The following is a 16,532-nucleotide window of genomic DNA, read 5'->3' on the forward strand; positions in this document are numbered from 1 at the left end:
TTGTTTGCAAGATAGCTTAAGTAAAAAGATACTTTACTGGAAGGATTTAGGGGCCCTCATAGAAGCAGTGGGAGCCCCGACGGCTGGGTGTCGAAATGGGCAGAAACCACCTGTCTTGAAAAGCTGGATCAGGAGAAGCCTGGGGATGGTCTCTCAGCAGGCAGCTGGCCTGCACGCTGGTATTGGTGGTATCCATGGAGATAGATGATCACCAACTGGGCCTCTGTCCTTTGGCTACTTGTTCAAGAATGAGTTTTAGGAGAGAGGATCCTCTGAGCCAAGTTTAAATTGTGTGAGGATCTGGATGCTTTGGTTTTTGCAGGGAGATCAAGGTGAGAGGAGGATTATCTCTCATCCAAATGATACAGAATAAGAACTCACCAAAAAGGTGTGCAAGGAGCTATGATGGAGAGGGGGAGGGATGGTTGAAGGCTGGAGGGCTGAGAAATAACGCTGTGTCTCCTAACTAGACGGTAAGCTACTTGAGGGCAGTCACAGCGCTCTGAGTATAAATTGTGACCAATAATACTTGTGATTGCTGTTGACAGCAACAAACACAGTTCAGAATATGCTCAAAGGATTAATCCTCTGGTAGGAAATCCTTATTCCCCATTATAAAGTGGAAAATGATATCTCACTTTCTTGTTCTTTCCGGGTAAACTTTATGATAATCCATAGCAGCCATCAATAATTTTAAAGAGGAAGAAGAAGTTAACAACATATACAGAGTGATTTCAACCATGTTAAAATATACATAAATAAAATAAGAGGTGTATGCACTAAAATATTGAATGGAAATGTCTGGATTATGAGAGTATAGGCAATTTCAATTTTGTTGTTTTATTTCCTGTATTTTCCAAATTTTCCACAATGAGCATACATTATTTAATTGTGTTATGGTCAGAGAACCATATTTATTTATTCTGTGGAATTTGTTGTGACATCTTTTCTGGTCAATTTTATAAATATTTCATTAATGAGTGAAAAACATATATAACTTCCATTTCTTTTTTTTTTTAACAGATTTTTGGGGATTCTATCCTTTTTTTTTTTTAAGTTTATTTATGTTGAGAGAGAGCGAGCATAAGTAGGGGTGAGGCAGAGACAGAGGGAGAGAGAGAGAATCCCAAGCGGGTCCGTACTGTCAGTGCAGAGCCCAATGTGGGGCTCAAATTCACAAACTGTGAGATCATGAACTGAGCTGAAGTCGGCCACTTAACCAACTGAGCCATCCAGGCGCCCCATATATAGTTTCTATTTCTAGAATGAGAGTTCTCTTAAAAAATTTTTTTAATGTTTATTTTTGAGAGAGAGAGATAGAGACAGTGTGAGTGGGGGAGGAGCAGAGAGAGGGAGACACAGAATCTGCAGCAGGCTCCAGGCTCTGAGCTGTCAGCACAGAGCCCGACACAGGTCTCAAACTCACAAACTGTGAGATCACGACCTGAGCTGAAGTCAGACACTTAACCGACTGAGCCACCCAGGCGCCCCAAGAGTTCTCTTCATATGTATTTTTAACCAGAAAAATCATGCGTTTTTAGTAATTAATGTCTTCACCCACCTCTATGACACGTTTTCCCTAGATTTTTAGGTTGCATACTCCTGAATCACTTTTTCCAATAATAAGAACAGTTAATGTGTACTTTGTTTTTCAAGTGAACACTTTATTGAAGTGCGATGTCTAGAGAGAAGTACATACACCACAAAGCGTATGGCTTGATGTATTTTCACAGAATGAAACCACCTGTGTATCCAGCACCTCCTCGTGTATCCAGCATCATTAGAACCATAGTAACCCCCTCCTGCCCTTTCCAACCACTGTCCCTTCCCAAGATAACCACTATCCCGCCTTCTGACACTACTGATGGATTTTGCTGGGTTTTGAACTTTATGCAAATGGAATCATGAGCTACTTATTCTTCTGTGTCTGGCATCCTTTATTCAATGTTATATTTGCGAGTTTCATTTATTTTGGGTGTGGTTGTAGCTTATTAATTATCATTGATACATGGTATTCCATTGTATGAACTTACCATGATTATTTTTTTAAAATTTTTTTTAACGTTTATTTATTTTTGAGACAGAGAGAGACAGAGCATGGACAGGGGAGGGGCAGAGAGAGAGAGGGAGACACAGAATCGGAAACAGGCTCCAGGCTCTGAGCTGTCAGCACAGAGCCTGACATGGGGCTCGAATTCACGGACCGTGAGATCATGACCTGAGCCGAAGTTGGACGCTTAACCGACCAAGCCACCCAGGCGCCCCGTCCCATGATTGAGTATTTAATCCACTCTATGGTTGAAGATTTAGGGGTTTAGGTGTTTTGGCAAACATATGTACGCTTGTCTATTGGGTACGTGTCCAGGAGTAGAATTCCTGGTCACAAGGGATGCATATAACCAACTTTAGGAGACACCGTCAAGTAGCTTTCCAAAGGAGGTGTGCCAATTCACACTCCCTTCCGTGGTGCTTGGGAGTTCTGGTTGTTCCACATCTTCCCTAACACTTCATGTTATCTTTTCCATTTTAGCCATTCTGGTAGGGGTGTTGTGGCCTCTCATTATGTTTTATTTATTTATTTTGCTTATTTATTTTGAGAGAGAGAGAGTGAGGCAGGGAGGGGCAGAGAGAGAAGGAGAGAAAGAATCCCAAGCAGGGTCCGCCCTGTTGGGGCAGAGCCCTATGTAGGGCTTGATCTCACAAACAGTGAGATCATGCCCTGAGCCAAGGTCAAGAGTTGGACGCTTAACTGACTGAGCCACCCAGGCACCCCTCTCATTGCGGTTTTAATTTGCATTTAGCTGATGACTAAAAAAGTTGGACTTAGGGGGCGCCTGGGTAGCTCAGTCAGTTGAACGTCCGACTTCAGCTCAGGTCATGAGGTCATGAACTCGTGGTTCGTGAGTTCGAGCCCCACATCAGGCTCTGTGCTGACAGCAGGGAGCCTGGAGCCTGCTTCAGATTCTGTGTCACCCTCTCTCTCTGCCCCTCCTCTGCTTGCACTCTGTCTCTCTCTCTCTCTCAAAAATAAATAAACATTAAAAAAAAAAGTTGGACTTTTATTAGATGTTTATTGACCATTACCCTCTTTGGGGAAGTGCCCATTTAAATGTCTTGTCCTTTTCCCAATCAAGCTGTCTGCTGGATAGCTCTATCAGATTATGCTTGATAATACTGTGCTAGTCACATCTTCTCTGTCCTTATTTCTTCTCTGTATACTTGATTTATGAAGGTTTTAAAAAATACTAGAATCACCTAGAAGCTTTAAATAAATGCTCTTGTTGGACCCCATCTCTGATTATTAAAGTAGAATTTAAGTGAAATCAGTTGTAGCACAAACATCAGTATTGTTTAAAACTTTGCAACTTTTCATTTCAAACCTAAGTGTTGCAAACATAGTAGAAGGAATTCCCTTATTCTCTTCACACAGATCCCCAAGATGTTAACATGTATCACACTTGCTTGATATTATTTATTTTATTTAATATCTATGTCCAGGTTTAGATCAGTATCTAATTTGTTTTTTGAATCATTTGAGATTAACTTGCAGATATCCTGTCCCTTTAACAAAGGCTAGAAGTTCTTGAGAAAGCCTTTTTTTCCCCTTGAAATTGGTTGGTTTTTACTTTGTAGGTTTTCCAAGTTATGATGTTAGGTCTAAGCAGGTTTATGATTGCTACATCTTCTTGGTGGATTGTTTCTTGTTTCCTTTTTTCTTTCCCAACCTATCTTCTTTAATTGCACTAATATTTGTTTCCCTCAATTCTATATTGTCTGATATTGAAATTACTATATCATCTTTCTTTCCATTAGTAGTTTCCTGCTATAGATTTTCCCTGGCCATTATTTTTAATTTTGGTGTGACTCTTGTGAGCATGGATTTCTTTTGTTTTTGTTTCCATTGAGAGTCTTTCTGTGTTAACTAGCAAGTTTAACGTTACTATTACCATGAATATATTTATACTTATATTTCGACTTACTCCTTCTATGTTACTTAATGGTTTTATTTGTCATGTTTTATTTACTTTATTTTTATTTTACTTTACTTTATTTTTCTTCTTGCCTGCTTTTGGATTGATCGAGTTTTCTTTATTATCCTTTCTTCCAAATGAAAGTTTCCTTGAAAATTTTACAAGTCTTATTTAGATTTTCCAACAAATTTATTAATAACTTATTTCCTCATTATGACGCTTTGCATCCTATAACTTCTTTTGGTTTTCATTTCTTTCTTGCTGATGTACCTCACTTAGTGGTTCTTTGATAGCTTGTAACTAGTCAATTCTCTAAATCTTTGAAAATCTGAAAATGCCTTTATTTTCTCTCAGCCTTGATTGATACTTTGGCTGCTATAGAATTCTAATTTAAAAAGTATTTTCACCTGCTTTTTTAAGAAAAAATTTTACATTTTGTGAAATCTATTATTACTGATAAAAAGTCAACTGTCAGGGCGCCTGAGTGACTCAGTCAGTTAAGTGGTTAAGTGTCTGACTTCCGCTCAGGTCATAATCTCATGTTTCATAGGTTTGATCCCTGTGTGGGGCTCTGTGCTGACAGCTCAGAGCTGGGACCCTGCTTCAGATTCTGTGTCTCCGTCTCTCTCTGCCCCTCCCCCACTTGTTCTCTCTCTCCCTCCCTCTCTCTCTCTCTTTCTCTCTCAAAAATAAACATTTTTTTTAAAAAAAAGACAACTGTCATTTTAATTGTCTTTTAAAAAAATACTGTCTTAACTCTTTGATAGTTTTTATAACTTTTCTTCGTGTTTGTTCTAAAGTTTAAAGTTAAATATTATGTTTCTAAATGAGGGATTAAAAGCAAATGTATCTATCTTATAATACAGACATTCTTTCAATTTGAGAATACCTGTCTTTCTTCAATTCTGGAATATCTTCAGTTATTTGAATACTATCTCTCTTCTAGTCTTTCCTTTTGTAACATGTCATAACTTTACATTATAGGTTCTGGTTTCTAAATTTCTTTCAGAATTTTCATTTCTCCCTCTCTGTGCTATATGCTGGTGATTTATCTTCAAAGTGATTGATTCTCTCTTTGACTATATCCAGCCCATGGTTCCACCTGTTCATTGATGTTTGTATGTATACAATTATGATATTTTATTTAAAAGATTAAAAACAATTTTTTAACATTTATTAATTTTTGAGAGACAGAGAGTGACAGAGCGCAAGCAGGGGTAGGGCAGAGAGAGAGAGAGAGAGAGAGAGAGAGAGGATCTGAAGCAGGCTCCAGGCTCTGAGCTGTCAGCATAGAGCCTGACTCGGGGCTCGAACTCACGAACCGGGAGATCATGACCTGAGCGGCAGTCGGACACTTAACCAATTGAGCCACGCAGGTGCCTTTAAAAAGATTTTTTTCAGAAATAAGCCAGTAGTATTTATACTCTTGCCTTATGACATTCAATTTTTTTTCCAAAATTTTAGACATATTTGTTTCAAAGATCTTTTCAGATTTGTTTCTATTATTTATAATTCTTAGTTTTCCCCATGGTGGTTTGTTTCCTTGTGTGATTTCTACACGTTATTCCCACACATTATTCATACGCATCAGATTATGAAGTAATCTTCAGGGATATGGTTTTTGTAGGAGCCCCACATGCCCTGAATAACAGAAATGTGTATACAAGCTAGTCTATCCTTTGCCTCTCCTAGGATCCTGTGTGATTCATAGATTGAGGAGTAATTTTTAATGTTACTCTCTTGGTTTGGGCTCCCTATATCACAGTTTGCTTGGCGCTAGTCTGGGTTCTACATTTTGTAAATGATTTCTTTTCTATCCACGGGCCTGGATGGCTAACAAACTTCCTTCTACTGTCCCAGTAGGTGTAGTTTTCCTAGCCTGTTTTCTATGGGCAGCCATTGTTGAATCTTCATTTTATTCAGGTAGCTCAGTTCCAATTCACCTTGTACATTGGACACATGTCTTAGACCCTCCCCATGCAAGAGTTAAAAACTCAGCTTCCAGTGGTTAAGGCCTAAATTCAATCCTGTAATCCCTATAGCTATTTATGTTTTAGCCCCCTGCTCAGTGCTTGGCTTTGAGACCTCGCTTTGTTTCTGAAAGCTGCAATGTATTAGATATGTATTAGATAAGTTTTTGAACTTGTAATAGTTCAGTATTTGTCTGTATTTGGAATGAGAGAGTGAACATTTCTCTGTCAGCCCAATTTGCCATGTTGACTAAATGTGTGTGTGTGTGTGTGTGTGTGTAGATGAAACACCGGAGAGGTAGCAGCAGAACCACAGAATGGTTTTGACATGGAAGCCAAGAAGGGAAATAGCTTCAAAAAGAAGTAGATGATCATGGGTTACTATCAAGGACAGAAAAAAAAAGAAAAAGAAATGAGGACTAGGTATGAACATAGGCTCTAACAGTGAGTGACTCCTGAGGGCATTGTTTCGTTAGGGTTCAGGAGCAAGAGAGTGTGGTGGTAGGAAAATGGAAGCAGTGGCATCCATTCTACCTGGTTGGGGCGTTTGATAGTGATAAGGAAGGAAAGCACTACAAAGATTGCTTAAAGGAACATTGCATTGTGTGAAGATGTGTTTTTCAAAACAGGAGAGACAAACTCGTGCCAATAATTCACTTTTCCATCTGGTGAGACTCTTATTCTTCTAGTGATGTAAGTTTTGTTTGCTTCCTCTATAGAAAAGTAACACTTCTATTTTATTTGATAACTTCTTCCGGCCTGTGTGGCCTTCCCAAACTGTCTTTTCTAACATCTCTTTGAGGCTCTAGGTTTGAATTTGGCCTTATTAACCCATGTTAAGGTTCTGAGTCTGGGTTTTGTCTTCTTGGTGAAATAGATAAGGATGTGATTGATATAGTAAAGGCATATTCAATCATACCTAAGGCAAGCAGATGCCATAGTAAAGTGTGACCCATTTCCATAGCGAGTAGGAGTAAGAATGGGGGGGGGGTTACTATGTCAACCGATGGAAGGAAGTCAAGATAGAGGGGGGAGGAAGAGGGAAGAGGTGAAGAAGAGAGAAGGGAAGAGGTAGAGGGTATGTGTATATTGATTGATTAATAAGGAAGGCAATTGCAGAACCCATTACACTTGAACCTCTGAGGGCTATAGATACTGTAATGCCACATGCCTCAGCAGATATGCTCAGTCTAAAGATATTCTCTGCTCACTTCAAGCTATTATTAGTCACGTTCCTTAAATTTTGATGTTCCTAGTTATTGTATCCCTCAGCATATCTGGTGTGGTTTGGGATAGTATAATGCCTGCAGAGTCCCCTCATCCAAAAGGGATCCTTAGGGCCCACATGTAATCGCCCTCCATCTGCTCTTCCTTGAACTGAGGTAGCCCTGGCCTCACATCTCCTCCCTGACATTGATCCTGGTGGGTTCACTCAAGGTTTTATTATGTAAACCTCTTCCAAGAATCTTATCATTGACTCAATTTCAGATATTTTAGTTGGGTTGTAATATTCTCCATGTGTGAATTGAGTGGGCGAACAGGATGAATGTTGACATGGCTCTTGGAAGAAACGGCTATAGAAGCAGCAGTGGGACAAGGCCTCTTTGAGCCAAGAATACCCTTTATGACCAAGCCCTTGAGCAGAAGTGGTATTGAAAGCCCAGATGGTGGTCAAAATCCTTAGTTACAGCTGAGCTGCAGAAAATGGAAGCCAGCAAACAACTGAGCAGCCCCCTGCCCCCCCCGCCAACCCCAAGCTGCTGGCCTCAAAGGCAGCCTATTCAGTGTTAAGACAAGAAAGAATAAATCTGAATGCTCTGGAGAACAACTTCAGTAAAGCTTTTCATTAATTGTAGTTTGGATGGAAGTGCTAGAATCACTCTGGGAATCTCCCAAAATTAATTAACTGCTTGGCTGAAATGAACAAATAGCTTAAGAAAGGGGATTCCACTTCTCTGTCTACTCATGGTTCATAGCGCTCGGTTGAGGGAGACTCAAAAGAAACTCTTGGACCAGCATAGTCCTGAGCTGAGTCCAGATAGAGCTGAGCCAGAGCCAGAGGCAGGCCAAGTCTCTACTGCCCAATGTTAACCTTGATTTGGGTTGGCTCTTAGTTTAGAGCTCTCTCTGCCAAAGAAGGGATGCTTTTGTTTCACTTGCCACTTGCTCTTCCAGAACCTGCCAGGAATTACCACCTTCAGGAAGCCTTCTTTGCCTACCTCTCTCAATACGCCACCCCCCCCCCCACCTCCATGCCTCGATTGGGTGGGTGATCACTGTCCTCTGTGTTCCTACACAGCCTGTGTCCACCTCTATCACAGCGCAAACAGCTCTGTGCTGTGATTGGTGGTGCTGGTTGTCAATCTTCTCCATTTGACTGAGTATCTCCATGAGGGGGCGTGTCTTAGATGTCCTTATACCTCAGCTTCTATCACATGGCGCCGTTTGTTGCAGCGCTCCATCTATTTTGAACTGAATTGCCATTAGAAACCTATTGAGAGGTATACATCGCTTATTTCATTACTACTGTAATCGTTTGCAAGAAAAGAACTGGTTGTGTATGTGGAACCACACAAGCTGGGCAAGTATTTCCAAACCTAACCAGGACGCCTGGCACAGCAAGGAAGAGAAAGCTTTTCTTGTCTCTGTGCTTCTGGGCCACAAGTGGTTTGCACAAAGTTGGACTTGAGCTACTCCTTCTCTGAAGATTTCTCATTTTGAGTTTTCTTTTCTTCTCCCATCTCCACTCTGGGAACGTAGGTACTACACACATAGAACACCAAGGACGGTTTGAATTTGCCACTAAACAGGAGTCCTTGAAGAGTTTCTTGCAAAGAACTCCTTCCTCTCAGAAGATCTGTAAGACCTCAGAAGATCTGTAAGATCTCAGAAGATCTGTAAGGGGTCTTGGCAGAGGTGAGCTGTCACAGGCATCTTGGGTTCCACAGCGTCAGGGTCGGGACAGGCTCACCCCACAGAAGCAATAGCTACCAATCTGTCTGGTCACCATCCTTCTTTCCTGATCATTTGAGTCTACTGTGGGCAGGGGGGAGGGGAAACATGGCTGAGAGGAGGTCACATTTTAATCTTATTGGCAGCTAACACCTTATCCTTATCAGTTAGTGCTTGACTAGAATGAGTTAATGACCTGGAAGGGAGCTGCCCAGGGAAGGGCAGGGGGACAAGTGGACGCTGAAGAAAAGTGGGAAGGGCCAAAGATACACTGTCCCTGCCTTATGACTTTATTCAGGACCTTGACTGCTCAAAATAAGGTTTTAGTAGATGTGTTCCAGGCTGCTGGCCTCTCACCTAGGAGGTCAGGGAGCAGGACAGCTTCTATTCCCTGGGGATACTGTCTCTTTTCTAGAGCCAAGGAACCAGTAATACAAACAAATAAATGAAATAAGCCAGGGCAAATGGGATAGAGGATGCCCAGTTAAGTTTGAAATTCAGATAAACACTGAATTATTTTTTTAGTATAAGTAGTCCCAAATATTGAGCTTATATTGAGAAATTACTTGTCAGAGTGCCTGGCTTAGTTAAGCATCCGACTCAATTTCATCTCAGATCATGATCCCAGGGGAGTGGGACTGAGCCTCGCGTTGGGCTCTGTGCTGAGCATAGAGCCTGCCTAAGATTCTCTCTCTCTCCCTCTGCCCCTCCCCCCCACTCGCGCTCTCTCTCTCTCTCTCTCTCTAAATATAAAATAAAATACATTATTTGTTGTTACGTGAATACTTAACACTACTGAACCATACACTTAAAAATGGTTAGGGTGGCAAAAAATTATTTGATTTATCTGATAGTCTAATTTAACTAGGTGTCTTATATTTTTTTATTTGTAAGTCTGGCGACTCTAAAACAGTGGCAAAGATCTTGCCTTTTCATTCCCCCTTCACTTCACACCAGGGTCATAAATGTAGTCAGAAAGGTTCTCCTGGGCTCTGCCATTCGGCCTGCGGGCCGGCAGCCCCGGATGTAGCGGGGGGCACAGACAGCCTGGGATGAAGGATGGGGTTCCAGATCCACAAGGGCACTCCTTCGTGCAGACTCCTTTGGGGACTTCATGCAGCAGAGTGATCCCTGCTTTCATGGGCTCATGGAAACCACCCTCCAGGGAGGGAAGAGGCTGAATCTCAGTAGAGAAAGATCCTGAGGTACAGGCCCTGACAGAACTCAGGAATCAATGGCCTGAATATGCCTGTGACAGCTTCCTCTCACACTGACCGTCACACCCGAGCCTTTAGGCTCAGAGCCATGCCTACGTGCACTCCTACTTTAAGCAAACCCAGTACCGCATATCAAAATCCGGATTTGCCAAAAATGTGGTGGTGAGTGATTGTTTCATCTGTTGACAACAGGATAGACCACAGGCTTTCCCTCGTGCATTTAAAAGGCGACACCGGTTGGAAAAGAGAAAGAAGAGGAAGGCTGGAACACCACCCTGAGGAAGGCCAGGGATTGCAAAAGCAAGTTATGCCTGAAGAGGGCCAGGCCACTGGCGACCATCTGCAGGCGGCCAGGACCACCGTGCACAGGATGCAGGTTACTGGTGTGAAGAGGGCTATGCAGCAGGAAGACTGTTGGGAGGGTCACAGAGCCAGTCTCTTTGTTTCACAGGCACAGTGCAAGCGTGTGAGCTCACGCTGCTGTTTGTACCCACATGTGCCATCCCCCCTCACCTGATGCGATGTTCTCAGCGGAAGTTGGAGAGAGGCTGGAGGCAGTGGGGAGTGGGGAGTGGGAAGCAGGAGGGGAGCTCATGGGGTAGAAGCTGGTGGAGAGAAGGGGAGAGCTTATTCTGGTCCAAGGGCCCCAGACCAATGGAGGGGAGCCACCAACAGAGGGTTGGGCAGAGTTTGCTTTAAGAAACCGCCATGTTGGGGCTCCTGCGTGGCCCAGTTCGTTGGGCATCCGACTTGTCCTCAGGTCATGATCTCACGGCTCATGGGTTCGACCCCCACATCCGGCTCTGTGCTGACAGCTCGGAGCCTGGAGCCTGCTTCGGATTTTGTGTCTCCTTCTCTCTCTGCCCCTCCCCCGCTCACGCTCTGTCTCTGCCTCTGTCTCTCTCTCTCAAAAATAAATACACTTAAAAAAAAGTGTCTTTGGTGGAAGGTGAAATCTTACTGAGTAGGGTGGGCCCCTGATCCACTCTGACTGGTGTCCTCTGAGAAGACGGACACGTGACAACAGAGACACACACGAGAACACCGCATGACAGCAAGGCAGTGATCGCAATGACGTAGCCTGCACGCCAAAGATTGGCAGCAAACCACCAGCTGCCAGGGGAAAGGCCTGGAACAGATTGTCCCTCGCAGTCTTCAGAAGGAGCCATCCCTGTGGACACGTTCCTTCCAGACTCCTGGCCTCCAGCAGTGTGAGACAGTACATTTCTGTTGTTTGTGGTGCTACGTTATAGCAGCTCTAGCAAACTAATACCCATAATAACGATAGTAATCACCGTTGAATTATTACCATGTGGCAGGCGCCACAGTCAGTGATTTGCACAAATTATATCACTTATTTTTTACTGCAGTCTTACGAGAAAGGAACTATAATTATCTCACATTACAACTGAGGAAAGGGAAGCTTGGAAAGACCTGAGGCTGCACTGCCAGAGGCATCTAAGATCAAAGCCTGGGCTCTCAATCATCCCGTCACCCAGCCCACACTTGGCACTGAGCAAGACAGAGACACGGCCACGGCAGGGTGCAGAGGCATTAGCAGGGGCCGCAGGAGAAGGCACTGCAAAGACTTAGGGGGCTTTATGCCTTGAAAGAGGACTAAAGCATGTAGGTAATTACAAAACTTAAAAAATACCAAATCAGGGGCTCCTGAGTGGCTCAGTCGTTAAGCATCTGACTTCGGCTCAGGTCATGATCTCGTGGTTCGTGAGTTCGAGTCCCACATCGGGTGAGCTCGAGTCCCGCCTTGGGTGAGCCCTGCTTCTCTCTCTTTCTCTCTCTCTCTGTCCCTTCTGGGATTCTCTCTCTCTCTCTGCCCCTTGCCCACTTGTGCCCCTCGCCCAAAATATCAAATCACGTTAGGTAGAAACATAGACAAAGAGACAAGTGCTTTTGCGGTGAGAAACCTTCAAATCACACTTGGGAAACAACGGTTTTCTTCATCCAGATGGTGGGCCAGCCCTACTCAGCCCTCTAAGGGAAAGGAGAGTAAACTGGTAAGTCCCTGTATGAGTTGGAATCAGCTAGTTATGCTGCAGTCCCAAATGAGCCCGGAACACAGGTCTCCTGAAGTCTCTACCACAGGCATTCACTAGGTAAAGCAAGCATAGTGGCACATCTACAGAGAGCCATGGTCGCCTCAAACCGGGGAGGATTTAGATGCATGACTTTTTGAATAATGACGTTGCTAAGAAAAAAATAGGCTTCATGATCAAAGAGAAAATTTCTTGACGGTAGCTGACTGGTGAAATGTTAGTGTCTAAACCACAGTTAAGTGCATCACGGTAAAGTGTGTCAAGGATGAACAGGATACCCATTCAATACTTTTGTTTTATGTTGTTCATTTCTGAAATTTTCAAAATCTTTTATCCCCTGTAAGTAAACATTACACCTTGACAAAGTCTCGATCCAACACATGGTGACAGCTTACTTAATGTCCGTTGAATGACTAAATGAAATGTTCGGTGCTCACAGTATGAAACAAGACACAGGTAGAATCATCACAGAAGAAAAGGCCAAGAGACATGCCCTGGGATGCTTTTCTCCTTTGAAGTTTGGGTTTTCCTGGGCCAGTAAAACCAAAGGAAAAGAAATGGACAGGCTGGCCAGGAAGGACCTTAGCAACAATGATCACCTACTAGCCTCCTCAGTAAAGCCAATCAAAACATTAGACTGGACCTGGAATTAGCAGAAGAGCAATCTTTAGGTTGAATTCATTTAGCTTTTTGAAAATTTTGCTGTGTTGCCTTTATTTTTCTCCTTTTGCCAAAGCAAAGTGCACTGACTGGCACTGAGCTAACCCGCCTGCATTCCCCTTCAGAAGCCAAGTAGACAGAACCCCCGGGTAGTAGGGCCTGGCGTCAGCAGGAAGAATGAGACCGGGGACAGTTGCTGCCCATTTCTGGAGTCTGCGGGGAGGGTGGGGGTTTGCTCCCAGGGACAGTGCCCTCCTGGTTCCAAGCTGTCTCCCGACCGGCCCACGACCCTGTCCCATAGAGCTGGGCAGGATGCAGTGGTGGAATTCGCTCCCTCATGGGACAGCACCCAGGGCCCTGGCTCCTGGACTCCTGCCCTCGTCTCCCCAAGCAAACAGTTCTCACAGGGATTAGCCTGAGGCCCAGTCTCCCTTTCTCTCAGCAGCAAGCATGCATTTCCTTTCCTTCTCTCTGCACCCACCTGGAAAAACTGCCTGCCTTGCAGCTTTGCCTGACTGCCTCCTGGCCCTCCAGGTCCCTGCAGCTCTCCACGGAAACTTCTGGCAGCAAAGAGGTGATAGAAAACAGAAGCACAGGGCCCAAAGTTGGGTTCTGGGAGCTGGGCCATGTCGCTCAGACCTTGGCCCTTCCCTCTCAGTTTGTCCCCATTTTAGGCAATCCCCAAATTCTCTGCACCCATGGAACGGTGGCAAGTGGGGGAGGGGGTGTTTCCCCACTGATCAGCAAGATTCACAGGCGCACAGGCTCTGGGAGAGGAGCTATCTTCACTTTCGCAGGCTGAGAGCTGCGCCTCTCAGTCTGTCCTAAGAAAGAAATGCAAAGATGAGCACGATGGACATTTCTAATAATTTTCACTTTTATTTGCACACAGAGGATAACATTTGAAGGGCCCTGGGAGGCAGCAAGTACTTTTTAATTAGTTGGATGTCATGGCCATTTGGGCAGCCAGGAAGACAGGTAGATAATTAATACATCTTTTATTGCTTTACAGGGCAATAAAATAGGGAAACGGGACCCAGTACTATGGCTTTCTCCTTTTAACTGGGCTCTTGTTTAGATGTGTGTGTGTGTTTTCCCAAGTTTAAACTTTCAGAGTTATGTAACTGTTCCCCTTGGCTTATAATCAAACTTCCAGATTAGCTGGAGGTGCCCTGCACGAGCGGGGATTTGGCACGAGGGCTTCCTGGTCAGGGTGTTCTCTAAAATAAAGGTGTTTGCTTGCAGGTCAGGGAGGAGACTCATGTGCAGGGAGGTCCCGCTGCCCGTTCTTAAGACTTTCGGGCCAATATTCTGAGCATCTCCAGTTCTCAAAATTGTAACTATTAAAGGTAGGAAATCTATCACTCTTTGCCCCTTGAAAAGACTGTCCAGGATACTGAAATGTCTATACTGGCAGGAATCACTTGAGAGAAAGTCAAAACTTCCAGTTATTCAAGTTTTTCTTTTTTTCTTTTTCTTTTTTGATGTTTATTTATTTTTGAGAGAGAGAGAGAGAGAAACAGAGTGTGAGGGGAAGAGAAGCAGAGAGAGAGGGAGACACAGAATCTGAAGCAGGCTCCAGGCTCTGAGCTATCAGCATAGAGCCCCACACAGGTCTCAAACTCACGACCCATGAGATCATGACCTGAGCCGAAGTCAGACGCTTAACCTGACTGAGCCACCCAGGAGCCCCTCAAGTTCTTATTTCAGTGGTGTGCTAACCCTTGATCAGAACAGGGTGATTCTTGGAAGCAGTGTCTTGTGGGGGCCCAGATCCTAAATATTTCTTTTTCTCTTGCTTGCTTCCTGGTAACTGAGTTACCATCTCCTAGCTGCTAGTTAAAATGAAAATTATAACTATTTATGTAGGATTTGCAGACATGGTGAAGAGAGATTATGGGTAGGACTGAACATTTCAAACTTCTTTTGGTAGGACACTCTCTCATGGGTAGAACATAAGGTTTCCCCTAAAACCCAAACCAACTAGTCCTTTCATGGCCCCCCTGGGCCTCCAGAATTTGCACGAGAACTGATAGCTCCCAGCTCTTAGATCCCTAGTGAAAGGCTTATAGAAATGCAAATCACCAGACATCCCTGAACTCCTCAAAACACAGAAAAAACAAGTGGGTGCCTTGGAGACCCCCAGGCATTGATTTCCTGCTCCAAAGGTAGCTACCGGAGGTGAAACGGAAGTCAGCTGGGGGAGGGGGAGGCAACATTCCAGCCATTATGGTGGTACCAACTCACTGTGAAGGAAGCAGAGACTTTAATGAAGCCCAAAGAGCTTTCCCCCATCCTTCAGCTCTCAGTCTGACTTGGTGTTCCTGTGGGGGTTAGTAGGCCAAGTGGGGAAAATGGCAAGCCACATAAGGAAGTATGACCTCTGATAAAACAGACCAGATTATTATCCCATGACCTTTTATTTTTAAAAAGAAAATACCATTGTTTTTCCTTATCATAAAAGTGATGTATTGCTCACTGAACAAATTCAAACATTAAGAAAAGTATTAAAAAGAAAGCTGAACTCCATGACCCTGAGATAAAGACTATTAAAATTTGGTGGACATTTTTCCAGATAGGTTGTGTGTAGTGTGTGTGTGTGTGATTATAAATAAATTTACAAGGGGATATTACACTTGTTTCTATGTAATTGCTTTTTTAAATCCATCAACATATGGCAATAAATATAGCCATTTCACGTGACTACTTGGTATTCTATTGTATGTGAGTATCGTAATTTATTAGCCAACTCTGATACACATTTCAGTTTTTTCTAATTTTCACTGTTATAAACTGCACTACAAAGGGACGTCTTTTGGATATTTGGGTGATTATTTACTTAAAGGCAAATTGCTAGAAATTAAATTGCTGGATCAAAGCGAAAGTTTATTTTATTTATTTACTGACTTACTCACTTACTTACTTAGTAGGCTCTACACCCAATGTGGGGCTTGAACTCACAGCCCCTTGATCAAGAGTCTCTACCGACTGAGCCAGCCAGGCATCCCAAAGGGAAAGTTTGTTTTACTATTCAGCCCTGTAGTTTGTAATCCCAACACCAGAGTGTGAGAGTACCCATTTCCTCGTACACTTGCCTACACCAGGATGCTCTGAGATTGGTTTTAAACTTTGCGATTTGATGAACCCATATATATAATAGTTTTAGTTTGCATTTCTTTAATTACTTGTAATATTGAACTTATTTTTATGTGTTTCCTGGCCACTTCCTTTTTTCTCTTCCCCCCTCTTCTCTTCTCTTCTCTTCTCTCCTCCCCTCCCCTCCCCTCCCCTCTCCTCTCCTCTCCTCTGCTCAAGAATTAGCTCCACATGTCCTTTGTCCATTTTTCTAAAGGTTGTTACTACATTTCTCCTTCAGTTATAAGAACTCTTTATGTGTTACAAATATAAGCCCTTTGCTGTCATATATTTTTAAAGTATATAATTTGTGTTTTCATTTTGGTAATATAAAAGTTGTTTATTTTAATGAGATAAAATTTGTTAGTATTTTGGGGAACTGTGATTTTAAAAATGCCATAACCTGGGGTGCCTGGGTGGTTCAGTTGGTTAAGTTCTGGACTTCAGCTCAGGTCATGATCTCACAGTTCATGGGTTCCAGCCCCTCATCGGGCTCCGTGCTTACAGCTCAGAGCCTGGAGCCTGCTTCGGATTCTGTATCTCCCTCTCTCTCTGCCCCTTCCCCACTCACTC

Source organism: Panthera uncia, chromosome B1 (assembly GCF_023721935.1).
Source record: "Panthera uncia isolate 11264 chromosome B1, Puncia_PCG_1.0, whole genome shotgun sequence".
NCBI lineage: Eukaryota > Metazoa > Chordata > Mammalia > Carnivora > Felidae > Panthera > Panthera uncia.